Here is a 27,972-nt window from a genome sequence, read left to right as displayed (position 1 = left end):
TGTAGGACAAAATGACTCAATTCAAATAAATTGGTGCATCTTTTAACTGAAGTAACAGAGAACTGTAACTTTAAATGGAGGGAAGGCCGAAAATAGTAAAAACGTCAAAAGAAATATTACACTATATTAGTAAAGACATACATGAAAATGAGAGCATATGATCAAATTTAGGGACTAAATAGGGCTGTTCTATATATAGTCCAACCTTTAGGCACAAGGCTAATGCTTCTCCTTGGAAAACAGCATTGCCAGTGACTATAAATCCCAGGAAATTTGTGCTGTTCTGTGTTGTTGCCAGCATTAGGATGTTGGCGAGCAATGACTGAGCTAGAGTTTCAAAGATCAAAATCCAAATGAGAAAAAAAAGAGAAAAAAGTTTGAATAGAAGAGTGAGTTTCTGGCAATTATGATTGTTGAAAGAATTTTTAAATATGGCCCAAATCAACCTAAAAGGTTGATAAAAATGAAGAAAGAAGAAAGACTCCCCATCCCTCTTCCTCCATCTTTTAAAAATACCACTGTGTTTTGGGCCCTAATATTTTTTGAAAGTTTATGACTGGCAGAACTCAGTTCCCCAGCCCTCTGTTTGCAGATGTATGAGGCAAAAACAACATGCACTCCTGTAAAAGCACAACACCACAGCTTCTCTGCCAACACAAGCCCCAATGTACTTCATGCAAGACTGAAGAAAAAATGAGGAAGATGTTAGTTTCTGCACATGATAGGAACAGATGACCTGGTAGCATCAAGCTCTCATTCTGGGACTGGATGTAAGTTATATGAATGCTAGTGAGAACCTTTTTGGAGAGGATCATGAAGAACTTGGACAGCCAGTTGTGGCAGATGTGAGGAAAAGAGATGCTAAGTTGGAGAACTGGCACCGTACAGAAATCTCTTTTTCCTTTATTGCAGCATTCTCTCAGTACAAGCTGCTGAAGGCTAGGTGCACTAAATCGTATTTTATGGGCAAACTTCAAGAGAAAGGGGCACCTAAGAGGATCAGATCTCCTCAAGGATGACCGTATTGAACACCGGAAGGTTAGAGCAGTAACCGTCAGGCTTCCTGAAAGGAGGCACAGCGACATGCATGCGTGCCTTTTTCCTGGGACAGACTGAACTGAGTGCGTATGTGCAACAAGTCTGTAATGTGACAGAGGAGGCATGGAGTCCTAGCCCTCTCTAGCACAGACAAAAGGTAAGGCATCCTGGTCAAAAATGTTGGGTAGGCGTGTAGTGGATACTTTTTCGTTTCTTCCTAAATGTGAGGAATATAAGCCTGCAGACACTTTTACATTGAGAAGAAAAATAGTGTCTTATCTGAGAAAACAGGAACATATGCTACATAGACTAGCTCAATAAAACGTTGCAGATCAGGAGGGTCTTTTCACTTGGTTTAGTGCTTAAAATAATACAATTAAGTACATGATTATATCTGAATGTAAGCAGAAATGTCGCAGCTTGGAATCCAATTCAGTTCGAGAGGGTGTCAAAAACTGGGATGTAAAAGCATCCCAGTTCCCACCAAACCAACCACTTCTACCACTTCCCAAAAGGCAGTGAGTTCTACACTGAAATATGAAGCCCAGGGCCCAGTCTCTTAAACAACTTCACAATAACAGAAAAAGGGAGATGAACTAAAAAAACCCCTTTGTTCACCAAGACTGTGAAATCCTCCTGTAGCCTCCCATACAAGTTTGTAACAGTAAGAGTCAACCAGCAACACTAATATATTTCTTCTGTCACCTCCAGCATCCCCAGGCAGTACTAAGACCTTCATTTGTATGCCAGCGCACTCAGAGTTCCCTAGGATGTATTTTACGGGTCAGTAACTGATTTACATTCAATCTGCTGCAATAACAGCCAGATGATCACCCCCATTATGCAAATGAATGCATGGGGACAGCAAGGAAGGCAGTCACTTGAAGTGGCAGAGGGAACAAGTGCCCTTCTGTTCAGGGTGCTTCTTCTCTCTACCCCTAGACCCTTTCCATAGCTTTCTCACTTGCAAATTTGTATTCAAGGGGAAGGGTCCAGTCAACTGGAAGGTGATGATTTAGGTTAGAAGCTGCTTCATGTCACAGTTGAGACTCAGCTTACACAGGGGAAGGTACACTGGGAATACAAAAGATGTTCAGTAAGCAAAAGCCTCATTACCTTTAGTCTTTTATTGTACATCGACTCTCACTGATTTAACCAAATAGTCTTAAAAAGATGCTGGTTATGAAGTTGGAGAAGGGCTTATTTTAATGTAATACAACTAACTAGGAAATTTTACAACTAACTAGGGAGAGAAATATAAACAACCTACATGTAATTATCAGGAAGATGATGCATCATACAGAAGATGGCATACTTCTGCTTAAATGTCTTTGTTATTTTATATTTGTCTGTTTAGAGAGGTGAATTAACTATTAGCCATAGCCTTGGATAATTTAACACCGAAATAAATTGGTATTTTCTTTTGTCTTTTATCCATAAATATGTCTCCACATCATTAGAAAATTTACCATGATGGCCATCATCAGGTTCAAAAGCAAAGAGTGCACGATGGACCTCCAGAACTGAATGCATTTTCTTCAGTTTAAGCTAAATAACCAAGCTCCCAGGAATTCATGGGACAAGAACTGTTACAAAGGAAGAATTTTGCTGACCAGCAGAACTGTGTCAACATAATTGTGCCATTCTAGCTGAGATAGCTAACATTTGGGCATGCCATTACACAAAAATGATAGCATCGTAATTCTGGTATTTAAATACGCTAAATAATCAAAATTATTTTTTTAAGTCTCATTTGAAAGGTGAAAACAGGTCATGAATAAAGAGATTCAGCTGGGAGCTAATCTCTGAGCCTTACAGTAAGGCATTGAGAATATTCATATGTTGCATCCACTGAAATAGATTAAGTTTTACCTGTATGGGGTTAACATGTAGTTTATCTGTTTTCTTTCTTCTGTTGGCTAGAAGGGAGAAAGTTTTTTTGGAGGGGGTAAAACAAACAAACAAACAACATCCCACAGGGGAATTAACAAATTAATATATTCATAATTACACACCTAGGTATAGAAATTTAATACATTGGTAAATTACATAAAATGAATAATTCCACTGGATTTGCAGAAGCTAGGGATATAATTCTATTTCTATCTGGGAGAGTAGTACATTCAAAATCTTTGTTCCAGAATCACAGGCAATGCAGACACATAGCGTACCTTTTGTAAATTATGTGAGAAGGGCCTAAGAGCCCAAGATCTGAAGACTTCCTGAAGTTAGAGAAATTTCAGATCTGAATCCAATTTTGTAGCATAGGCCCATTTCTGAAATCTGTATCAATACACTTGATTCACTTCTACCAGTGTCAAACAGATGTAATGCTACTTCAGTGGATTCATTTCTGAAGTTTAGCCCATGTTGTAGGAAAATGAGCATGTATAGCTTACCATCTCCTCTCTTGCTAACTTTTCCTTTTATCCTACAGGAGTTTTGTTCAGATTTTTTGGAAGAACTGTTCCCTTCTCACTCCGAATTTAGCTTGAAGTTGTAGCTTCCATTTCAGACCTGAAGAAGGGCTCACATGCCTGAAACATTCTTTTGTTTTCAGTTACATCCCACTGGCTTGATACATAGATGCTACTTCTCCTTACAGACCATGTCTACACACCTACAGAGAGAGAAAATGCTAGATATAATGACAGCAACTCAAAATTGGTTAAACATTGAAGTCCTCACAGAGGAAATTGCTCTTGCAGTCAGCAGAAGTTATGCCTAGACTGACATGTCAGGTTTGGGCCCTGTACTTCTAAAATAAAGCGCCCCCCCCCCCCACCCCGAAGACCTGAATCAAAATATCTATCAAAATATCTAAGATTAATCAATATCATATTTATACATAAAACAGACTAAGGAACACCCTTTGACCTTTCGGTAACAGACCCACTCGCTAGAGTAAGGTCTCGTAGAACTGACCTCTTCATGCTTAAAATGTGGGGCAACAAGCCAGTATAACATCTGCTCAGTATTCATTGCAAAGCAAATGTACAATGCTGACACCATTAATCAGCTTGTCCAAGTGAGTAAAATGTCAAAAGCTGATGTAAGAAAGCTTGGCTTTAAAAGCAAACATTTCCTACAGATCTGCATGGGTCCATCTAATGATGGATTAGCTATCCCTGGAAGATGAAGAATGACTCCAGCCTAATTTCAGGGGTGGAATGTATGTAAATCTAACAATGTACATAGAAAGATTGTAAAGAAATTAGAGGTATGGGAACTAGTTCTACAAAAATCAATCCCCTGCCATTGGTGTCACAAACTTCAGGATGGGATATTAAACAGAAAGAATAAAAACACTTTTGTTTTGGGTCACACCTGCAGGTTGCAAGCTGTGCCTTAAAAGTAGACCTTTTTCATTCACAGAACTGCTAAACAGAAGCTAGCATTTCCTTCCCCCTCCCCTCTTTGCTAAGCCACAGACAGGGAAAGTACCTGAAACTCAGAAATTAGCTAGATCTAGGGTCAGTGGAATAGGTGCAAAGCAGTGCAACAGTACTTGAAATCCGCTGTTGAAGTAAGGGTGAAAACTGAGGAGCAGTCAGCAAAGGGTGCTGTTACTCCCCTTTTAACGAGGAGTAGAATATCTGTCAGGGAAAGAGGAGATAGGGAACACAGACACAGGGAAGCTAGAAATGGAAAAAATCTGCAATAGCCAACTTTAAAATGTAGGACACACTCTATTGCATTGTCAAATCTGCTTTTAAAAGTCCAAGGCTTTTGTGTTTCCAGCATCCCCTTTGGGAGATGTTTCTGGACTGTAGTGTATTTCAGCGTCAGTATGTTTTTTCCTGATATGCTTTTTTTTAACCAGAATTTCTTCCCACAATTGCTAGTACAGTCCTTCATAAAACAATTAAAAAATCCCCTCCTCATAAGTTCTGTAGCCTTTACAGCCTTTCATTTAGGGTCAGATTCTGTTACGTCTTCTCAGAATACCCTTTTACTGTAAAGTAGCTCCACTGAAAATCGTCGGGATTATTCATGGCATAGAGGTCTAACCTTAATGAATAAAGCGGGCATCACTGAAATAAGTACAATATGTCTTGAATCAATGAGACGAATGTTTTTCGTTGGGAAGAAAAGACTATGGATTGAATGAATCAGTCTTTTCATCACTATAAATCAGAGACTTGGTAGACAAGAGTTGCCATCATGTGTACTGAAAGGACTGTACGTGACTTGCTGTTCTAATAGAAGGAATACATGATTCTTCTGTTGCACAGTTTTTCAATTACCTTGGGGAAGGATAACATTTGAGAATTTACTGTAACGTGCTATCGACTAAACACTGTGGTCTTCTGCTCCAACTAGCTAAGGAACAACTCTAGCCTACGAAAACTGCTTGGGTCAAGTGAATTGTGAATTAATTCAGATTAATTTACATGAAATTAATTTAAATTAAAAAAGTAGTGCCAGAAAAAAAGAACAAAATTTGAAAAATAAAGAGAACTGTTTAGTGAAGTCGGCTGGACTGAAGATCTCAAAGGCCTGTACGATGAGAAAATCTGGGAGGATTTGCAAGTTGGAGAGGCAAAAATCCTCCGGAACTTGAATCCTAAATAAAGGAAAAAACTTTTAGGGAAAGGCCCTAACTGTAACTGCATGAACTACTACCTAGAAAAATACATTAAGGGTAAAAAAAGAGCCTATAAGAAATGGAAAAGGAAATTAATCAACTAAAACTGCTCTGCCTCAGAGGTCAGAGAAGATAGCAATGTAAGTATGAGTTGCCAAAAACACACACAAATAAAAGGAAAAAGGAAAAAAAGAAAGTCTTTAATCATAAAAAAAAAGTAAGGTAACTGTGCAATCAGAGCAGAACAGAAATTAATGATTACCTACTTAAGACCCCAAAACAAATTTTTTTTTTTTCCATCTTGTACAGCAGACACTACTTCTGATTTTAACAATGCAGAGAAAACATGATGAGGCATTTACAGACCTCAATAGTATACAAGGCTTTAGGATATGCTGTGAAGGAAAAAAAATAGTAGAAAACATAAAGGTCAATGAAAAATAGGACAAAATGCAGTCTGGGCTTACCAAAGATGGGCTGTAACGCATACATTTGGCATTGTTTTTGACAACATAATCCCATAATCCATTTTTTTTAAGGAAAGAATATGCAGGAGATCTACTGGGACTTCTACAAAGCCTTCTTATACAGTTCCACATTGTTAATTGAACTGGAGAACACTTGAATTAGTATAAAAACCACCTGAATATGGGAATAGAAATTAGTCTGACAAGGACAAGAGGGTTTGGCATGGAGCTGAATAAGGGAAAGAGAACAAGGGTTTATCACTGAGGGTTTGAGGAAGATTACAGGGAGACATCCTCCAGGAGTGGTTATGGAATCAATATTATAAAATATTCTCACTAATGACCTTGGCACAAAGACCAGAGCATATTAATGAAATCTACTGATGACACAAAGTCAGAGGCATTTTCAGTACAGTGGCAGAATATTGTATAAGGAGAGGAAACAGGACATCATACAAGAAACAGTGACTGATTTTGAAGACAGGAGTAAAAGAACTGTGACGAACTGTATTTAAAATGCAAAGACAATGAAGAATTTCTGCTTTAAGTAGGCAGTTATCAACTGGAGGTGTCCAGGGAAAAGGACCTACGTGTTAGGTGCCCAACTACGAGGTGCCGCTATCATGAAGCCATAAAAAAGAAAAACACGATCCTCATCTGCCAGGCAAGATATTTTAACAGAGATAAAGAATTATTAATTCCATTTTACAAGAAACAGTAAGACCTCTCCTGGAATGCCAAGCACAGTTCTAGTCATCACTGTTTAAAAGATTAATTTGACCTGGATCATGTACACAGAACATGTTCAGAGACTGGAAACTGCATACTAGGCTCATGAAGAAGCTGTCTTGTTAAAGGTGGCTAAAAGCATGAGGTTGTTCAAATGAGCAATCAGATAAGCAGGGATGTGACTGCTGGCCATGAACGCATCAAGGGATGTGTATGGAAGAGGAGATGCTCTTCAAAAGATCAAAAGAAGATACTGACACAATGTCAGCTGAAAGAAGGTTTCTAAAGAGCAGAGTGGGGACTTACTAAAACAGCCTTCTGAGAGATGTAATAGGAACAAGAAGGCCAATTAGATTTTAAAAAGGTTGCCAGCAGTTTGTGAGTAGATTTTTATTAAATGATTATTTGCAATACGAGAAGACTGTACTTTGTGGACTTCAGGTCAGTTTTTTCCCGCTTTCTTCCAAAGGATTAAAAAACAAGCCAAAAAGGGAGAGACATTTAAAATTGCCACTCTTATTTAGGACTGGGGAATGTGCTTTAATTCAGACAGTTTGGAAAACTCCCTCTGGGCTCAGAACTCTTTGAACAGTGTTTAGATTCCTCTCAGGCTCTGCTGGGTCAGTTCTCTTTCTCTGACCCCTGAACAACTCTGCTTCGTTCTGTAGGATTCCCGCTCTTGCTACAGCGCTCTCCTAAGCTCAGCTGTTCCTGGTGAGGCTCAGGTAACTGTCAGATTAGGCTGCGTTTAGGTACACTCTCAACAGAATTGAGAAATCATATAATAATATGTCTCATCACAGTCCACCTTTGCCTGATCATGGTCTACCTATGAAATATGATGCACCCTTGGCTTGTTGCCTTCCCAAGATGGTCAGCTCCCCTGTCTTAGCTTTCTTAACTTGACTCTATTCACTTCCGATAACTGTTAGGCGACTCTCGAACACCCACAAGCCCAATCAGAGCAGGACAATCTCACCTAATGGAGCTGTGCCAGTCTGGAACAGTATCAGCCAAATCTAGGATTCCTAAAAATCACATCTAGAAGAATATTCATAAGAGAGAGGCACGTCCATGAGCCCACTTTCCACACATCACAGACCAACTCTTAGAAAAGCTCCAACACAGATTGGGAAAGGAACCCTGAGACATGCCTTTGCCAACCACAGTGCCAAACATGTTACCGGAGTGCCCGCGCAGACGTCCGTACAGTGCTCCATTGACGTGGTTGCCTTCTGCTCTGTTGGCATGGTGTCCTGCACTTGGCTTACCTCCAGAGGGCTCCTGGCTTGGTCTTCCCCTTCATGGGCTGTGGATAGCTTCTGCACAAGGACTGCTTGTGTCCTGGTGGGATGCTGTGGCTGCAGTTTCTGTTTCCAAACAGGCCAGACAATGCAAAAGGTAAACAACAATCAGCTGTCTACATCAAAAGAAAATGAGAAAGGAATGGTCTGGGCCTCTGTTAGTATCACAAAATGTTATCCACAGTGAGTACGAATGAGTCTTAGGCCTGCTCAATGGCATTTGCACAATTATGCACACAGGAAAAAACGAGTACCTTTAATTATAATTATAACAACACAAAAATGATGAAGGCTTCCTTAATTCTGAGTCTTAGCTATGGTCTTGCAATACTTCCCTAAAGGAACTATGTAGTGCTTAGCTTTCATGGCCATATGAGAAAACTCTTCAGGTTACGGAGGCATTTCTAGAACTATAAGGTAGTTTATGCATTAATTGTATTTTGTGTATTACTTAGAGAAAAAATTGTATAAAGCACTTCTTTTTTCCCAGCTACAATGTCATCAGAGCATAACTCGGCCTATTTCAAAGATTGTGGAATGTGACCCATGTCATCAAATTTCAGATATGCTGGTAATATTTGTATTCATGATTAGTCAAAAAAATCATATTCATGTTTGATTTGTACCTAAAAACTCAGATATGGAGATGTTCTGGAATAGCATGTTGGAAATGGCACAGCTGCTTCATTTATATTTAAAAAGCTAGCTTCCAAAAAAAATAATTTGATCATTAACTGAAATAGTCCAAAGAGGCTCTCTAATTTGATATCCATTGTAATTTAATTTTATGCCTTCTCCATAATTTTACATATTTTGTTATTTGCAGTGACAGCATTTCCATTTGCATAGCGAAAGCTAGAAATTTTAGCAATTAGGCAAAGAGCAGAGGGTACTTTTCACACATGCAATGGCAGGGAAGGCAGCCTGGGATTGTGGGATGAGTATGGCTAGAAGAGAGTGTTAGAAAGTTGCTCTGACAATTGCAGTACCATGGTTAATGATGCTGCTTCTACTCGGGCATCTTTCCTTTCTAAATTCTCTTCCCTCACCCCCTCCAGATGATGGGGAGCTCATCTTTCTCACAGCTAACATTAAAAGTGTAGTTCAGTACACTGATGGTACTTGGCTGGCATTATCAAAGGTACTTTAATGCTCATAGAGACTAGAAACATACCTACTTTATAAACCCCTTTGTTTCTTTAATAGATCACAGCTATTACGGCTACTATTGTGATTTACACCTTCTGGTGCCTCTTACCATTTTGTAGCCTGCATTAAGTTAGGGAGGAGACTATCACATGCCAGATGACTGCAAAATGCCCACTACAGAGGCTCCCTGCAGGACTTCCAGAATCCTTCTCCTATCCTTTCATATAGTATCTAATAATAAACAAGAGTCAAGACAAGCAATTTTTCAGCAAATTCCATTGCTGTGGAATCATGCTGTACACAAGGCCCTGATAATATCTGAGTATTTTGTACATAATTTTGATCCTAGACAACTGCACACAAGGTCAAGTGTCTTGGGAGTTTAGATCATTTTGTTTCCTACGCATTATCTAAGTGAGAAATTGTATGCAGGCACAGAGTGCCTCATATGTTATCAGGAAGCATCTGGAAACTTGACCTGCACTTGAGAATGAAATTCTCTGTACCGAGTTTCAGATGTAAAAGTCCTGCTTGTTTACAATATTTGCTGTAAGGCTTTATTATTAGATCCACTTTTTATCATCTTCTAAGATGTCACTGACTACTATTCCACTCGTGGCATTCCCTTGTTTCAGTATAATCTCCACTCTTACTCTTTCAAATCTACTTAGTTATCTGTAACATTGTTTTGAAACAACTTTGCAAAACACTCTTGTGTTTCCTGCATCAGACTTGATAGCGTCCTCACAGAAGGACTCAGTGTACAACACAGGCCTCATTCTCACCTCATGTAAATCAGAAAAGCTCTACTGGAGTTGCTGGAGATGCACTGATTTTCAAAAGCTGGTCATTTTTACTCTTTTTGTCTACAGAGACCATAAGAACAGCATTAAAATATAACAGTGGTGCTGTAGCTACAATAGCCTAAGGCTACAAGTGAGGCAAGGAGGTAATCACCTTTTAGATCAGCTAACAGAACTGACAAAACCCAGACTTGTTTGCATATCACAAACCTCATCTACAGTGACTAATCTAATGAGAGATATGACTTTCTACAAACTATGTCGAGTACTTTAAGGTAGCTTCTAACCAACGGTTTGGTCCAGAACCAGTCCCCGCTGTTGCTTTCATCACTTACTAAGTATTTCTAGAGACTGGTGCGGAGAGACTCCTGTGTTCCACTGAATGAGAACTAGGACTGTTCAAACATTCCCATCCTTGCTGTTCCCGTTTTATTACCTTTTCTTCATATCCTGCTTTCCAGAGGTTCGTGCTGTGTTGTCACCCTCCTCTCATCACTCCCCTTCCCCCCCCCCCCAAATAAAAATATTAGGGCTAATTTGAATCCTGGAATATCCTTAAGAGTTTCTTGAATTAGAAGGTACTTTGGGGTACTCCTCAGTGAGACTTTGAGGGACACCTGCATATCTGGCCTGTTCCTACAGCAAAGTATGATAAGATTTGCATATGATGTCCTGATATCTAATGCATTCTTTCAAGGCACCCAGCTTATCGTTTCATCAGTCCAAATGTTTACTTTTAAATTACTAGAAACTGTTTGTTCACAAGAAAGCAGAATGTGTTCTGTGTTTATCAGGAACAAGCTGTCTTGTGGAATATGTATTGCTGTGATTAAGAATGCTGGAATGAATAGCTGAATCTTTCCTCCAAAGCCCGTTTGCTTGCTTTCATTTTGTTTTTTGGCTCAAGGAGCGTATTCATACCACCTACTCAGTGCTGCAGATAACTGCTGAACCTTGTATTGCTGTGAAAAAAGAAACCTTGATTCTGGAAAAATATGAATATGTCAGGTGAGTTAGAAGGAGGAAATAACAAGGCTAGTTCACAGTTTTCATACTGTGTTATAAAATGATTGCTACCGACAACATTTCCATTTGTAATTTTGAGAGTATGGTTTCTGGTTCTTCAGTGAAAGATTAAAAAGAAAAGAGTTATATGATCATAGGAACAGGAGCAGACAATTTATTTATTTACATTTGGGAAAGCAATAGTCCTATATAGCAATTAGAAACATTTTCCTCCACTAACCCATGACATCAATTATCAGCCTAGAGGAGATGTCTGCAGCATTTGCTCCAAACAATCTGTTCCCCTTCAGAAAAGTAAACTTCTTAGAAACTTGTCAGTTCGCATCAGATAACTTTTAGATAGGACTGATCTTCCCAGAGCTTTGCAGGCTGAGATTTTAATCGTGCAGAGAAATAATCAGGAAGCCACAGAAATGATAAAATTTTTGGAAGGAAAGATGTAACCCAGACTGGACGGTAATTAGAATTAGTTCCCTGTGACCGCTCCACCTACTTCAGAAGTTGACTCAAATATTCCTCCTGTTTCACAACTTGACTTTTTGCTCTGCTGTTGGCAGACGGCCAACATTCCAATTAGGCACAAGCTGGAAAACGGCCGGCAGGTCAATGCCTTTTGCTGGATTCAGATAAAATCTTAACTACATTCTGGCCAAGATCAGACTGCAGCCATCATGTATTCATTCCTTTTCTTTCACGCTGATGCAGCTGGGTTTCTGCATCTGAACGATGGGAGATAATAATGTGTGAAGTTTGAATGAACTTTTTCACATTGAACACAACAGGGAAGAAGCTCTGTTAGCACATGCAGGAAAACTTTCTGACAGTAAAACCACTATGTTATGCAAAAGATGTTTTAGTGCGTGGGATTTTTATGATCAAAATGATTTAAATTCTTACAGCACCGTCCCTTTTCTAAGCGCTAAGAAACATTGCACACAATTTATTCACACAACTACCATTGCAAGTAAGAAAGCAGCATTATCCTAATGTTACAGACGGCAATATTGAAAGAGAGATAACTTAAAAACAGCACAGAAAACAGTGCCAGCTAGGGCTGGATACTAAGAATAGTGGGTACTCAAATCTCGTCCACATCTTAAAGTCACGTTTTCATCAGATTAGGCCTATGCAGGTACTCCCATAGTCTCCACTTCATGAACCAATTACCTCTGTAAAACAAGAGAATATCATCATCCGTGCCTGAAAGATAGGGAATTGAAGCACAAAGATATTTTGTCACACAGGAAGCTTATGGAAAAGGCAGGAACTGAACCAGATGTTCTAAGATCTGGCCCAGTGCTTTAAGCACAAAATAATTCTTTTAACTCATAAAAGTGCACTAGACAAAACTGCTCCTTCTCACCTTTTATGATCTAGTTGAGCAAAGAGAATACAGAGATATCATGAAGAGCGCTGTTAATCCAAAGTCTGCTTGGTGATAATAGAACATCCTTTGATGACTCCGGAATGTTACTTTGCTTTTATTTAAATCATTTAAAAAAAAAGAAAGTGCCTGTTTTGTGGAGACAATTTCCAGACTTGGATCTGTTTTCCTCCTTTTCCTCTGTAAATTCCTTGTTTCTCTGACACATCTTTTCCAAAACTGATCAGTGCCGACCTGAATGGATGGTACTGGATAAGCTGGATAACATAAGCTGCTTTTCACACATTGCAAATTGTTGTGAAAACTTGATAGGCAAAATACACAGCTCCATTATCTACACTTCCCAGGCTGCGCTGGGGAGAAATCTGTTTTAAAAGCATTGTTTCTCTGGAACAAGTAAGTAAATTTGACTAGAGCAGCTGTGCAGAGAAATACTGTTGTGCTGTCATCTCCTTACCCCTCTGGATGCAACCTGGCCCTGATAATTAGCTTTGGCTCTCGTGGGAAGAGAAATATGCTGACTAAATGATTGTTCCTGTTATCCGGGCTTCCTACTGTGCTGGGAGTTCTTTGCTTTAATTTCATTAACTGTCTTATAGCTCAGCCATGTGCAAACTGTCATCTTTCTTCCAACAAAATCTGCATGAAGGTAAATGCGATTGTTTAATAAACAAGCCGGTGGGGGTGAAGCGAACAAAGAGCTGCACAACAGGTTCTTCATGTGAGTGAGTGCCTATTCAAGTCTATTTAACTACTGTAAACTGATTTGCAGGCAGCACCAGATGTGCCACTAGATTTCCATTTATTCCTCATAGAAAGTCAATGAAATGCGTGTCATCTGGAAATCATCCCAGGGAAACAGATGTGACGTGTGTTTATCAAGGCTTTGACTAAAGACTAATTCTTGAAGCTTCAGATAGGAGTTAAGGGTGCTCAACATCTCCCAGGAGATTTCCAGCATAATAATAGACTACAAGGTAAGTGGCATCTGCTTTGTTTAAAACAACATAGATTCAAAAAAATCTTTTGAGTAATTCTGTGAATGGAATCCTAAGATCAAATTAGATATTTAAACCATAATAACACCTGCTTACCTAGCCCAGGTAAGCCTACCTTACTTCAATGATCAGCATCATAACTCTCCTGTCCAATTTTCTCTTCTTTTAAAAAGCTCATTTCTTGTCAACATTTTCTAAAATTTCAAAATTTACAGGAAACTTAACTTAAATAGAGAGTGTTTCCACTTCCCACAGAAAGGTACTGAAAGGTACAAAAGTTTAAACATACTCAGCTGCAGATGAGCTCACCCTCACCAATTCTCCGCAGCTGATTATAATAAAAACACCACCTCCCATGTGACCAGCTCTCGCCATTGAAAAGCAATAATGTCATCTCCGGTAGGAATGTGGATGACATACAGCTAGTATTAAAACACAGATATTTCTCTAGATTACCCTGCAGCCTGTAATTTCCTTTAGTGGAAGGACTAGAAGATTGAGCAGAGTTTAAAGAGGTTAAAGGAATAAGCACTCCATTAATATTAAAAAAAAAATCACCTCAGTAACACCGATTGTACCTTGGCAGCTGGGATAAACTCATGGGACTGCTCTGATAATGAGAGTTGATTTTTATTATTTTTTATTCTATAGCAAAGTATATAGCTTTGAATAAAAAAAAGTTACTATTAGCATTTATTCCTTCAAGCTGCAGATGTTCTTATCTGGTCCAACTGAATAGTCCACGGAAACATTAGCTTCACTGGGCATTGGCTCAAGTCATCGTAGCATTTAGACAGAGCACCTAGAATACCAGAATTCTGCCCGTCCATGCAAGAATGCCATTTCCAAGAAGTATTACAGACTCCTCCTAAATTCCACTGTGCCTGGTGGCCTCAAGGAAGAGCAGAGAAGGAGTCCCTGTGAAAAGAATCAAGCGCAAAACACTTCCTGAGTAACTGTCCTTGCTCAGGAAAGATGGCCTAGCATTTAATTTGTAGCATTCTTTTCTTCCTTTCTAGAAAAAAGGACCATTATGTAATGCATATTTGTCATGAAAGAAAAGATGAAAGACTGTTACTCACAAACAAAAGATTTCAGATATCCTGAGGAACATCAGATAAGCATTACAATATGCCTCAGAGTTTCCGTGGGACAACCACAGCCGTGGGGAAGCTATACAATTTCCAGACACTCCTCTCAGCTAGATTCCATCACTGAGCGGTGAGATGTGTAATAATAAAAATACAGTAGTGTCCCTCACGTTCGTAAGACTCTGTCTCCCATCTCTCTGAGTAGACAGCATTTACACAAAGCCAAGAAAGGAATCTCTTCAGAAATCTCCCACCCAACCTAGAGAGAGCCTGGAAAGATTGAATGCAATGAACATTCTCAGTAAATATTCATATTTAGTCAAATTCTTTTTATACACAGGCAACACTTCTTCAAAACAAAGAAAGCAAAGCAAAGAATGCTGTAAAAAAGACATTATTTTAACAGAGCAAGAAGAACTGCTAGCCTTGCAGACTAACCAGAACACTGGAAATTACTGAGTAGGTATTGCTTTATCTTCACAAAAACCAAACAGACCTAAGAATCTGTATTAGCTGCTGACAGTCTCAATAACTTCCATGAAGCCAGTTATAGCTCTTCCTGGTTCTTCATTATTTCTCTGAAAAAAGATCACTGGGCTGAGTGGGCCTGAGGAACTACGTAACTTAGAGTATCCCATCTATTATGACTTATTAGGATAACTTTTAAGAAGCTACAGAAAGTGCAAAGTGGGCCTAGATTTAACACGCAGCTCATTGCAAGGAGGAGAGGTATCTGAAAAGAAGTCTTCCAGGTACATTTGTGCTGTCCATATCACTGCCTACAAATGCTAAGCCTACATTTAACAGGATGCTTTAGAGGTATACAGGGCTCTGACATTAGCAATTATTGGTAATGGCCTGAAAGACCCACCAGAGAAACCAAGATTTGCCAGTGCTCAGAAAGGCTGGGCTACACCCTCTACGCTAATTCCTCACACGTCCTCAGAAGATTTCAGTAACATGCGTCCACTGTAACATTGTCTGGTGCACTTCCTCTCCATAGATAAAATGCATATTCCTTTACACACAAATAATACCCTACTCTTGTTTTAAAATTATACTTGCTGGTCATGCCACAAATTACTATTATGAACTGATGGAACACAGTTCTGTGTACTACCTACATGACTTCAACTGCTGTGGTATATACTGGCTTGACTTACGCCATGGCATGCCTTGGATTGCTTTGAATACCAAAAACTCACCATATGGCAATCCTACAGAGTAAATTGGCTTGTGTGAAGTTTGTCTTCTTTCAGTGTTTTGTACTCTAGGAGTGTTATGACCCACCTAGAACTGAAAACTTATACGTTTGTACTTAAGGTGACTAATTCCCTAATCTGTTCTACAGTATATATTTATTATTTAGATTCTGCTGAGCTCTTAATTAGCCCTTTGCTACTTTCATTTAAAAGAAAAATAGCTAGCGTATATGTATACAATCAATTTGCTGTGGTTTCCAAAAATGCTTAGCTTCGGTCTAACTTAATGTTGTTCATATCTAAAAACCTGCCTGCCGTGAATTATTTTTTGCTGTTTTGCTAGTGGAAGAAATGAGGAACAGAAGTTGAGGAGGAGGACGGCTAGCCAAAAGGCGTGGAGACTCAGTGATGTTGACTGTAGCAAAAAAGTTAAGGCAATATATTACTGAGCAAAGACTGGTAAGTATTTTTGATTTTTTACACTTCTATTTCCTTAAGGAATAATTTACCTCCCCTACCAAAAAACCCAGAATCTACAAAGAGCCACCAATGAAAGGTCAGTTTTACTAAGAGATGAGAGGCACAATGCTCAGTGCCTGCAAGGAAGATGTTGCATTCAACAAGTTTAAGAGGCCTTCATGTACTTTATTACCTGAAAAGAGTACGCCAAACCAAAGGTGAGAGAATGACATGGCCCAGCTTCAGCTAGGAACACAGCAAGCAACTTTGAAGGTAAATCCTTCACAAACTAGCCAGACACATTCACTCACAAGATAAGAAGGGAAAAAGGCCAAACTCTTTGAAGGACTTAGAGTGTTGGGATAAGTCTGCGTAATGCCAGATTTGTCAGGAAACTGAAGGTTCTTTGAGCACAAAACCTAATATAAAAAGGTCATAGTAAAATAATTTGTGGCTCATGACAGAGGTACAGCAAAGTAGGACGAATGATGTTACCTCAAGAGTTACAGGTCTACCTCGTGGAAGACATCAGCTTTAATCTTTTTTTAACATCTCTTATTCTGTTGGCTGGACATGGACTCCCTGTAAGGTTCAGCAGAGCTCTGCTTAGCTGCTGAAGCAGTTGTACTAGAGTTTCCAAGCTAGAAAAGCTATTTTATCCATAACTACTTCTTGGCTAGAAAGTGTTGACTAAATTGTTGAATTTCGGGGTATAAAAGATTGGGAGTAGACTTTTCCAGGTCATAGAACAGTTCATTTGGCTGAAAGAACGATATTAAAAATAATAATTTCATTAAAACAGTCTGTCTTGGAAACCCTTGTCACTCATTAAAAAAAAAAGTAAAAACTTAAACAACTGTGACCTGGCAGAGGGAGATAATACTGCCCAGGCTATACACAAAGGAAAGCTTAATTATTTCTTTGCATCATTTTTCTGCAGATCCTGAGCTCCCATTTCACCAGCAGAGTAAGCGAGTGTCAGGGAGCATCGAGGACTGGCAGGGAGCCAGGAGCTGAGGGGAATAATAGGTCTGACAGGGTGAAGGCCTCACCAGCCTGGGTCCATCCCACCGCCCCTGAGCCGGGTGAGCAGGGCCAGACAGGGGGGCAGCGAGGGGCAGCCTAGAGTCCAGATCACCTGTTGGTGAGGTCACTGAGGAGCTTGACTGAGGTCACGCTGGGAACACGAGTCAGAATTCATGCAAAATCTGAAATAATAGTAGTGTTAAAGCCATTCACTCCATCTTATGGGTAAGGCAGTAAGTAAACTCTGCAGGTGAATCTGGAGGTAGAAAGAAAGCACCCAACGTACCAGTCACCTCCCATGATCAGGAGTGCAGAATCTGCAGTATATAGCCTTGGCATAATTATCCCTCCCTGCCTGCTTGGGTCATATTTGTTAAATTGAAGTAAAATACATCCTAGGACAAAGACCCTGTTTTGCTGTGTGTTTTCGAAGGTACATTTCTCTAATACTCATCGTGGTCAGCCCATGGAAAAACAACATCGAATAAATAGCAAACTGAAGGAAACACATTGTATTTGTCTCCCTGTCAGTCCCAGTTGTAGCTTCTGTATTATCTGTGTCTGTGAGAGATGTTAGAGGGTCTCCCAAGTAAGAGGTACGCTGGAGGGAAGAAAACTGAGGCACAGCAGTGACTTCGTGAGTAGGGAGTTGATTACAGATTTCTGCTGGTAATAGAACATATGCTTATATTTCATTTCACTGCAAAATATTCAGTAATGAGACCAAGCATTTCACATGTGAGCAGTGGGGAGGAATCTTCCTTTGGTTATAGTTGTGTGGTCAATTAAGGGAAGAAAAAACTAGAAAGTAACATTTGCATTGGGACAATCGCTAGGTCAGTGCTGCTATCTGCTGGTGAAGAACACACATTGCTCTAGAAGGACACTAGCGCCTGGGTATCTTTTTAAGCGATGTTTGAAATTGTATGAGAGCCGTTTTAATAAACTTTAAATGAAATAAAAGCTGTAATAGCTATTCAAATTAATATATTATCATTATTAAATTTAAATGTTTATAATTTAACTTCTGTGAGTGTCTAAAAATTTGATTTCCTCTTCAGATTTCAGTAGCTTCACATAAATCAGGCAGCTTAATGTAAACATTCTGCCATTACTGTACATGCAGGAAAATCTTTCATTCCAATAATAGTTATCTTCCTTCCTTCCTTTCTTTCTCAGACAAAATTCCATGAATTTTCACCTAGATGGGAATTTGCATCATCTGAATTGTAGTTGAAAATGTAGAGGCCGTATTGAAGAGTGTTTGAAAATGGGCTCCAAGAGATGTACTGAAGGAACTCTTTAAAACAACAAAAAAGTGGTCCCCTTTTTACCCTAGAGTATGACACAGGTGCTTACAAAGACTTAAAGATGGACAGTCATAGTCTTAAGGAACTAATAGTTTGAGATCATAGAGATTCAGCCTTACATACAGTGAGGATAAGAAGATTAAATAAATACAATGCTCAGAATTTCATCTTGGATGAAATAGTAAATGAACTTCTGTCTCAAAGAGCACAGCTGAACTAAGTGACAGGCAAAGGTAACCACCACCACTATTTCATGCGAGGTAATTTTGGCAGGCTAGATCATAGAAGTGGATTAGCACTTTATTTTTTTGTTGTAAAGTAGCTAATCAATTTTCTTAATATCTTTTCCTGTAAATTTTGAAACATGTAAAATGTCTAGAAATGCCTTACTTACTTGGGTTCTTCAGCCTTCCCTCCCATTGAAGTGTATGATCGTAGATTGTGAGGTATACTGAGTGATTACTTGAAACACAATGATAGAAAAAAAAAAAAGCATTCCTCAAATCTGAATCTGAGATTCAATTTGAAGATGACCGCTATGAATGAAGATGGCTGGACCCTTTCTATTAGAACTGGGTCTGCAGGCTGACAAAAACGTCTCCTTATTCTTTTCAAATGCTTTCCCTTTCATTTTCCCCCCAGTTATAGCTTTGCTATCTATCATGAGCACGTGCTCTTAGAGTTTATCTCCTTTTTTTCACATCCCCAGGCTCTCTACAACTTTTGACTCCAGAATTCACTTCTTCCTATAGTCTATCATAGCCTGTGTTCACCACCTGTGAACTTACACTGCTTTGACTAGTCCAGCCTCATGGATTCTGGCCTCCAGGGGCAATGGCGTCATATCCCTTTCTGCTTTCTCTGCAATCAACATATTTCTACAAACACTCACCTCACTCACCATTCAGATCCCACCAGTCAGATCCCTGCACTGGGCTTTTGCTCACCTTCCACTGCAGATGTCAAGTTCCTGGTTTTCAAAGCTCTGTATTTCCCTTTCTTGCATACTTCTCAGGTCTCCTCTCTTTCTGTGGTCACTCTATGTACTTCACGCCATCCCGACTGCCTCTCTGAAATGATAATGAGAATTCAGAATGCAGTTTGACTGCCAAGAGAGCACAGCTCTCACTTTTACTGCAGGAGGATTCAGTTTTGACTGAAATTGCTCAAGGTTTTTTCCTGTGGTTCACCTCAGACATATTTAGAAGCTTAACCCAACACCTACCTCACTTATCTTGCAGCACCCACACAACATAGTCTTACGGTAGTTCTCTCAAGCTTCTTCAGCAGCCTTCTCTATGGCCTTTTCTCACAGTTATATCTGCTGTAATCTAGATTCCCGTGTGTTCACTAATTTCATTTGAAAATCCTACAATAAAACACAATCCACCTTAAGTAAAACAGGAAAACTGAAACAGTAAAGTGCCTAAACAAATGAATGCTACCTTCTCACATGAAATTGTGGGACCTGAAAAATGTTAAGAGTTAAAATGTGCTCCTTTTATTTTGTTCTATCCCTTACTTTTTGCTTGTTAGAGTGTCAGTTACAGATATCCCTCTTACATAGTTTATAACTAGTCTGGTCTTGTATATTGGTGTCAGCATGCAGGCGATTTTGAAATACTGGGTCGCATCTTGAAGTCTTCACTTTTTCTTTCATAAGTCTTCAGTAGATTACTGTTGAAGTGCATTGGCAGACAACTGCGAACGTAACGATTTTCATGAGGCAGGGATAATGAGCCACTGGACTCATGCCAGTTTTGGATACTGAAAGAGATTTTGACTGGCACCACCAACAATAAGCAACGATTCTTTTAATAATAAACATGCCAACAAACACTGTAAACAATTAACCGGGCAGGCTCTAAGGCATACACATGGAAAAAAATTGGTTGAGGTTGGATCAAATTCTATAACTAACTTTACTGTAACTACGTTTTGTTTGCTAGCCTGGCTGCAGTGCAACACTTCACACTGAGGTTAGCTAGCCAGCACCCACCAGACTACAACTTCGTTTCCAGTATAATTCTCTTAATATCCACCAATAGGTTTGGATACTGCTCATCAACTTCACAGTCATGCTCCATCACCTTCTAATCCATCATCATGAAAGGAGTTAAGACAAAAGTCCACACTGGCACCACCAACTAGATGATGCTTAACTTTTGTTTCCATGGATTAAAGGGAAGAACTGATAACCAGAAGATATGGAGGTCACCCTTACCCTCAGTGCTTAAAGCTGAAACACATACTTCAATTATACTGATGACTGTGTTTTTTCGATGAAGAAAAAACACCGTCTGCAGAAAAATAAAACTAATATGCAGCTCAGGACTTGTGTTGCTTCTTTAACAAGAGCTACAACAAAAGGTAAGTCTTGACATGTAAACAGAGGTTTACCCCACAGAAATTGTACTTCTGCTGTTGTTTCACACCGCTAGAGACGGATGGTCTGTTTCTCACCTTCTTCTGTCAAAACTGCTGAGGTAGAAGGGCAGTGGTGAACACAAGAGAAGTAGACGCTCTTTCTTTCTCAGTTTGGACCTGCACACGTGCAAACCACATGCTGGTGTGGAGAGCTTCTGTCCCAATAGACAGCCAGGTGAGCACCATGTAATTGAGCAGAGATACTTACTTGCAATTGCCTTCTAGAGAAAGCTGACATCATTGCTTTTTGACAGGTGTGGCTTGTGTTTGTACGGTCCTCTTGCTCACTCCACTTCAGTAACTAACTGAACAGTAGAGCACCAGCTGAAATGGTGTTTACCAAGCCCAGCACGGTCACCCTAGCTAAGTGCTTCCAGAGAGTAAAGCAATAGTAGTACTCATATATTCATGCAGAATGACAAATGAACCTCCAAAAGACGTGAGGAAATATCCTGCAGTGTCCAAGAGTAAACTGCAGTTGAAACAGAACTCCATGGCACATAGGGAGCATTCATTACAGATTGCTTGTTGCTTTATATAAAATGATATTTGAAGTTTTAATGTTCCCCTCTCCCCTGGGAGATCTGGATCACAAAGCAGTTGTGGGAATCTGTATGTACCAGAAGAACTCAAGGTTAGAAATTCTGAAATGCAGTGGCTGTGATGATTCTATTGCTAAATCTATGTAATTATTTTGAATCTGTCTTAAATTTTGATGTGTGGTTGGGTTAAAAGTTTAGTACTTTGTTCTATCTTTCTCTGTGGCAGCTCTGCTACTTGCTTCATCATATTCATTAAAATTACAGCAATTTTAAGTAGAATAAAGTCTTTGTTATGGCAATACTGGCAGCCATACAGGGGCTGATAAGAAATTGCAAGAGTCCAAGAAAGAATTGCCTCTCCTTAGACTCAGTACAAGACAATCTAATGTTTTTTCTTGCTTGAATAGAAAATCCTATGGTGTTGCCCAGAAGCAGCTGTAAACTAACATTAGTAAGGGACAATTTAGCCTTGGGGCAATCCAGAATCTAGAGGGTACAGGAGAAGACATAAAGTGCCTTTGGATATCCCTAAGCTACGTTTGCACTGAGCAGAATTAAACCTTGAGGATAGAAATGGCACTGATGAAATGTCATCTTTGTTGTGTTTGTTTTCTGAGAAAAAAAAAATCCACTAGAGGTTATCAGAGGAACTGTTTTATTTTTAGAATACTCTTGTTCCCATGAAACTCAAGAGAATTTTTATCTTTGACTTGAATGGGAACAAAACATTGCCCTTGGGGAGTAACTTCTTACATTACCAAAAAAGACATATGATTAGGAAAACCTGTGGAGTATATTTTCTCCAGTGAAATATATCTATAGGGAGAAGTGTTTATGTTAATTCTGAGACATTATTTTCTCATGCTGTCAGTTTTACAGAGTTCTGCTTTGGAATTTGTTCCAGTGCACATTAAAACTAATGGGAATCACTCCATTAGTTTTCAGTCAGCACTGGATAGAGAAGTCAGTGCTTTTAGCAGAGTTTTACAGATAAAAAGAAGTAATACAGTTTTATTAATCTATTCTAAGATTTTGAAATAAACTAAAGTATCTTTCAGCACATACAAAATGCACGGAAAGATAAACTCCCCATCCAACAGAGCTCTATAGAGCTTAGACCTGGAAAAGTGTTTGCACATTTGCTAGGATTTTTTTTTACCCTGTTTTTATCAAACCACAAAATAAAGATTGTCTGGATTAGGATCTTGCAATGCTAATTTCAGAGATTGTTCTTCTAGGAGTAAACAGATGATTAGAGTACCGTAGGAGGGAGAAGTTACCAGTTACAGTTAAGGTTACAGTTATGACTGGGACTCAGGGTGATGCTCTGGACTGGGGGAGCTGAGATGAGTGGATGTGGTTAGAGTTGAGTTCAGGAAAGAAAGCTGGAAACATCCTTACTGCAGTATCTTGTCAGTGTGGTGGGTTTAGGATGAGAGCTGGCGATGGCAAAGACTTTCCCTTCTGGGTAGTTGTGATGGGAAATGCTGGCAGCAGTGTTATTATTAAAGGCAGTATGAAGGCTGGACGCATGGTTTGGATTTAGGAAAGCAGTTTGTGGAACTGTTTATCACCGTACCACAGCAGCCCTGCAGTCCATTATTTCAGGAGTGTTTTCATAGGAGTGAACAGCTGATGAGCCATCCTAGAGGCAACAGGAGTGACTGACTACAATTAAGGTGACTGTCATGGTTGTAGTTAGGAGTAGGATTCTGCAGGGACAAGGTGGGAGACCTGCTTTTAATGTGGAATGAGGGCTGATACCTGAAAGGATGATGGGCTCATTACTGATCAGTTGACAGTCTATAACGAATCATACATTGGGGACATATCAGGAAGCATATTAGTGTTAGGGGACAAGAAAGGAGAGGATAGAGAACTTATATTATTGATGAATCCCGCCCATCAAGGTGAGGGCTGGTGCTGGCAAGGAAGAGTGCAGTCTGTATGCTATAGCACTGAACAGAGGACAGGCATGCTAATTACTATGATATTAAGATATTATTAAAATTAGGGTTGTGTTAAAGGTCAGGGTTTAACAAAGTAGAGGTTATAAATATAAATTTACTGCTGAATACTGCCAGCCTTTTACTCTTCACTTCAGGGGTGATTTTCCAGCAATGAACTGTCAGCGATTAATCTGCAGGTCAAAGATGTGACAGGACCATGGAAAAAGCATCTGACTGTTATGGGGACAGAGTTCAGGGTAGAAGAGGACAAATATTTGAATTCACTGATAGATCCTACACAATTTAGAGAGACAGTCAGGGCTTATGCCAGAAAGGTGCTTAGCTTAGCATTAATTCTGAAGTTTGTGGTGATTGCTAGTCTGTCCAGAAGCCTATTTTAAGGCTAGCAACTGTGACCAGTTAGGAGTTCTGTGAAGAAGAGGATGAAGAGCTAAACTTAGTGTTGAATGCTATCAGTCTCAGGAGGGATGACTGAGGCGAGATTAGATGTTTGCAGAGATCAATGACTTCTGGATAGTTTTGGCTTGGGATAGGGTGAGTGAGGTTACCTGCAAGTGAACTCCATATATGGGTTTCTGCTTGCCATTTGGAAAGCAGCAGTTGTAGGGTTACCTCTGCTGCTGGATCCTGCAAGGCCTAAAGTTCCAGTTTCAGGACTAGGTCTCTTAGCAATGAATAATGTTTAACGTACAATTCATGTTGGTTTTACATTGGTTCCTGAAGATGCTAAGGAAGAAGAGCAAACTTTGGTGTCAAGAGAAGTCAGTCATTTTAGTGTGAGATCTGGAGTACAGATTAGTATTGCATTAAGAAAGTGCCTCTATCATTAATACTAAATTTATGTTATGGTTCAGGAGAGGAGAGAATAGAATAGTAAGTTACCAGGTGGATCTACTGAGTCCTGTGGGAATAGGATGTGGGCTGATATTTGTAGAGATCTGTATGTTTATCTCTAATCTTAATTTTTAGGAGGTCGGAGTTAGTGGTTTTTATTGCGTTTATTGGCTAAGGTTGTGTTTAGGTTTAGGGTAAAGAAAGCTGAATTTGGAAACTGAGTTTCTTGTGGGATCCTAACAGGTCATGGCTGGTCCTACCTGTGGGTAATAGACGATTAATACCATGGCAGAAAAAGTTGATGAGGTTTGATATTGTGACACGCAAGACTGAGTTTCAGGCTAGGGATTTGTGCAGCAAGTTGTCAGTGTCAGGTTTCCCAGAAAGAACTTATCTCCCCAACTTTTCAGTTTGGCTAACTAGGCTAAAAGCTTTTTTTCATAGAGTTATGTTCCTTTGACATATCTGACTTAACTTTATGCACGGAGGCAGATATGGATACAAAAATTAAAGAGAGCAATAGAGTCATCTATAATATCGGTGAAAAAGTAAACACTTCAGTTTTCTTCTGTATCACAGAAACAAACACACAGTAGCACATGAAGCATGTTAATGGGACACTCTGCATAAGCTTCCACTGCACACCCTGATTGCTTTCCCTGTTTTGCAGATGAGTCCAAAGTTTCAACATTCAGATTTGTCCTTCTGGCAAGTTTTATTAATGTTAAATATTCATGTATGAAATCTGTTCAGATCAAAGCTTGGAATCATTCTGGATTTGTTCATGACCAATTAAAATGCCATATCAATTTCAGATTCTGCCATCTGAGTAACCTGAATGCGGAGAATGAAGGACAATATCCTGTACTTCTCATTTAATTTTCCCATCAGTGTTTGTTTGAACTCTGTCCATGGGTCAGGACAATGGATGTCTGTGCAAATACTTTCTGCTAATGCTAGCCAGGACTGTGTGTGCATAATTCCAGCTAAAATTTCAGCTATGGTTTATAGTCAGTTAAAGTGACTTTTCCCACCTAGAAAATAACACCTTCAGAGTAAGGACTATATTAATGGGCTATATATGTCACTTGCCTGTTGCAGAACTTTTGTCTTACGCAACCTGGAGCCCCCTCGGGCTTCAGATCTTGACTGGAGTTGGAAGAATCTTATAACCTTCATAAAATAAAATTTTGTTGAACTTGGAATAGCCCCACAAGCATATTTGCTGTATACACAGAGAAAAGAGCAGATGAGGCAATGGCACAAGAATGTTTTGACTCACTTAACCTGCAGAAAGAAGGTAAAGCATGTGGAGGAAGACAGTAGCAGGTAGAAGCATGCAGTTCCCCTTTGGGTCAGCTCTTTTCAGGAAGTATTTTTCCATTCACTTCTAAATTTCATCTCTGTGAGTCCAAATGTCCTCAGCCTTGAACTTGGCAGTGATAGGGAAGTGGAAATGGTACTTCCATGCCTGTTAGCCTGGAAAAACAAAGCGGGAAAGCCTGCCAAAAAAAATCTGGACATTCTGGATTTTCTTGAAAGACCCAAACATTATTATTTCCACTGGTTTTGTATTTGGTATCTGAGAAAGAATGACTCATAAGTGTTTCCATGGTCTTTGCATAGACAAAGAGCCATGGGACACTTTCAAACAATCACCTCTATCTTGGATTGATGGAACAAAGAGCCAAGCAGCCTCCAGGAGGGTGTTTCCTCAGGGTGACCCTGAATGCAGTCTGAGAACAGAATGACTGCTCCCTGGCAATATAAGAAGCACCTACCAGCAGTAGGCAGACAAGGCTGTCTGCTTCTATGGGCAAGGCGATGCAGCAAAATTCAGATATTAATATTCAAATGTCCTCAAAACAGAGTCAGGATTTTGGTCTGGATCACTAAAAGATAGGCCCATTGGAGAGAGAGAGCCATTTGCAAAGCTGGAGCCACGGTCAGATTTCAAACAACCTGAACACTCTGAGACACCAGAAATGGACAGCGGTTTAGGTCCTCAAAATATTAAGTGTTTATGTATTTTTACTGCAGCTTCTATGTACAGAGTAAATGTGAAATAAATTCAGATAACTCACGTTATAAAAGAGTAAGCTAATTCCTTTCCCACAGAATGTGTTTCATACCAAGACCATTTTGAACCCTGACCACTTCAAACCTCTATCTGAATTTCAATCAGCTGTAAACAGTTTCAGGCCCTGTCTGTTCAGCCTATATTTGACATTATTTCAATTTTTTGCAGGCCAGTCAGAATTAATTTAGGTAGATATTCCATCCGATCCCCTTCCACATTTAAATAACTCTTTCTGTTCCCTGATAACTTAGAGATAAGCAGAAATTTAACAAACATGTTGTACATATCTACTTATTGTAACAGTTATATCCAGAGCAGCTGGCAGACTACTAAAAATCTCCAGATATAGGCTTAATACGGTAGTTTGAATTTTATCCATTACATAGGGGAGCATGAAGAAAATTTGTCAAAGAGAAAACCTCTTTATGATATATTAAAGATAGTTGTTCATTGCCCAGTTTACTTCTCTTTGCATTATATCCAGGTTTGAGCAGGGTTAAGATCCCATTTCCAAGTAATTCAGATTCTTCCAGCCCATTTCTGCAACATCAGTTTACTACACCCTTCACAACCATTCCACTTTGCCCATGTTGCTTAATGATGGAACTTTTCACAGTCATAATTTTCTTCAGGATGGAAATTGGAGGCTGGTGGAAAGAAGAGAGAGGAAATAATACCACCTCAGAAGGAAAACTAGGAAATTTAAAGTTGCTTTTGGAAGAGAAAATATGAACTAACACAATCTAAATGTTACATTTTGGCAGTACGCAATTACCTTGACTGCAGTCTTGAAGGTGTTTGGCTCTGTTTGCTCTTTACAAACTTCTACATATGTTTAAAGTCTGGGAATACTGAATCCCAGAAGACCAAGTTCTCAAATCATAAGAGGGAGCCATGAAGCTGTTCAGATCCAGAGCTGTTTTTTAGGGAAAAAAAAAAAATTGCTCAAGATCTTGGCTTTGGCCTTCCTGTCCCCAAAGTTATCCAGATAGTGAATGTTCTCTAGAGCTGTGACTCAGGAAATGAGGGCTCCCAGGTAAGTTTTTCTCACTGAACAAATCCAGCTAACACCCAAGCTTCGCACCAGAGCAGGCTTCTATTGAAAGCGTATTAGTGCAATGATGGACCCCTCTAAAATACACTAGGATGACCGCCATGATAACACTACTTCTTCCCAGTGAGTTTTCCTCTACATCTATTCAGTGACCCTCAGACAAACAACATGCAGGGCTGACAAGCACATTCCATGAACATTACTTAAAACACATTTCAATGACTTCAGCTACAAACATCTCCTCCCATTTTTCTCACTGCCGTGATCATCCCATGACTTTAATGGCTTTAAATACTCACTATCACAACCATTTTAACCCATCTGTTTTATACCAGCCAACCTTTCTGCTTCTAATTTTTTCTTGCTTTCATAACAATTTTATATAACAGTCTAAGTGGGATTTTTGTAATTTCAGACAACTCCAGACAACCAGTCCAGCCTTCTATGGACCTCAATCACTTGTAGATACTAAAGGGGTAATATCTTTAAAT

The 27,972-nt window shown here is 39.4% G+C and overlaps 1 long non-coding RNA gene across 1 annotated transcript; it reads right to left on the bottom strand.

The window, feature by feature from the left end:
• Positions 1-3,015: 3,015 nt before the first annotated feature.
• Positions 3,016-19,959, bottom strand: LOC138069182 (uncharacterized). The gene is made up of 5 exons (XR_011144007.1): positions 19,800-19,959; positions 19,522-19,644; positions 12,468-12,722; positions 8,094-8,192; positions 3,016-3,658 (listed from the first exon to the last, which is right to left on the bottom strand). It is a non-coding gene; the product is annotated as an uncharacterized lncRNA (long non-coding RNA).
• Between the last annotated feature and the right edge of the window lie 8,013 nt (positions 19,960-27,972).

Source organism: Struthio camelus, chromosome 1, assembly GCF_040807025.1.
Source record: "Struthio camelus isolate bStrCam1 chromosome 1, bStrCam1.hap1, whole genome shotgun sequence".
Lineage (NCBI taxonomy): Eukaryota > Metazoa > Chordata > Aves > Struthioniformes > Struthionidae > Struthio > Struthio camelus.
The sequence above is the reverse complement of the archived record's forward strand: the minus strand, read 5'-3'. Positions and strand labels throughout refer to the sequence as shown.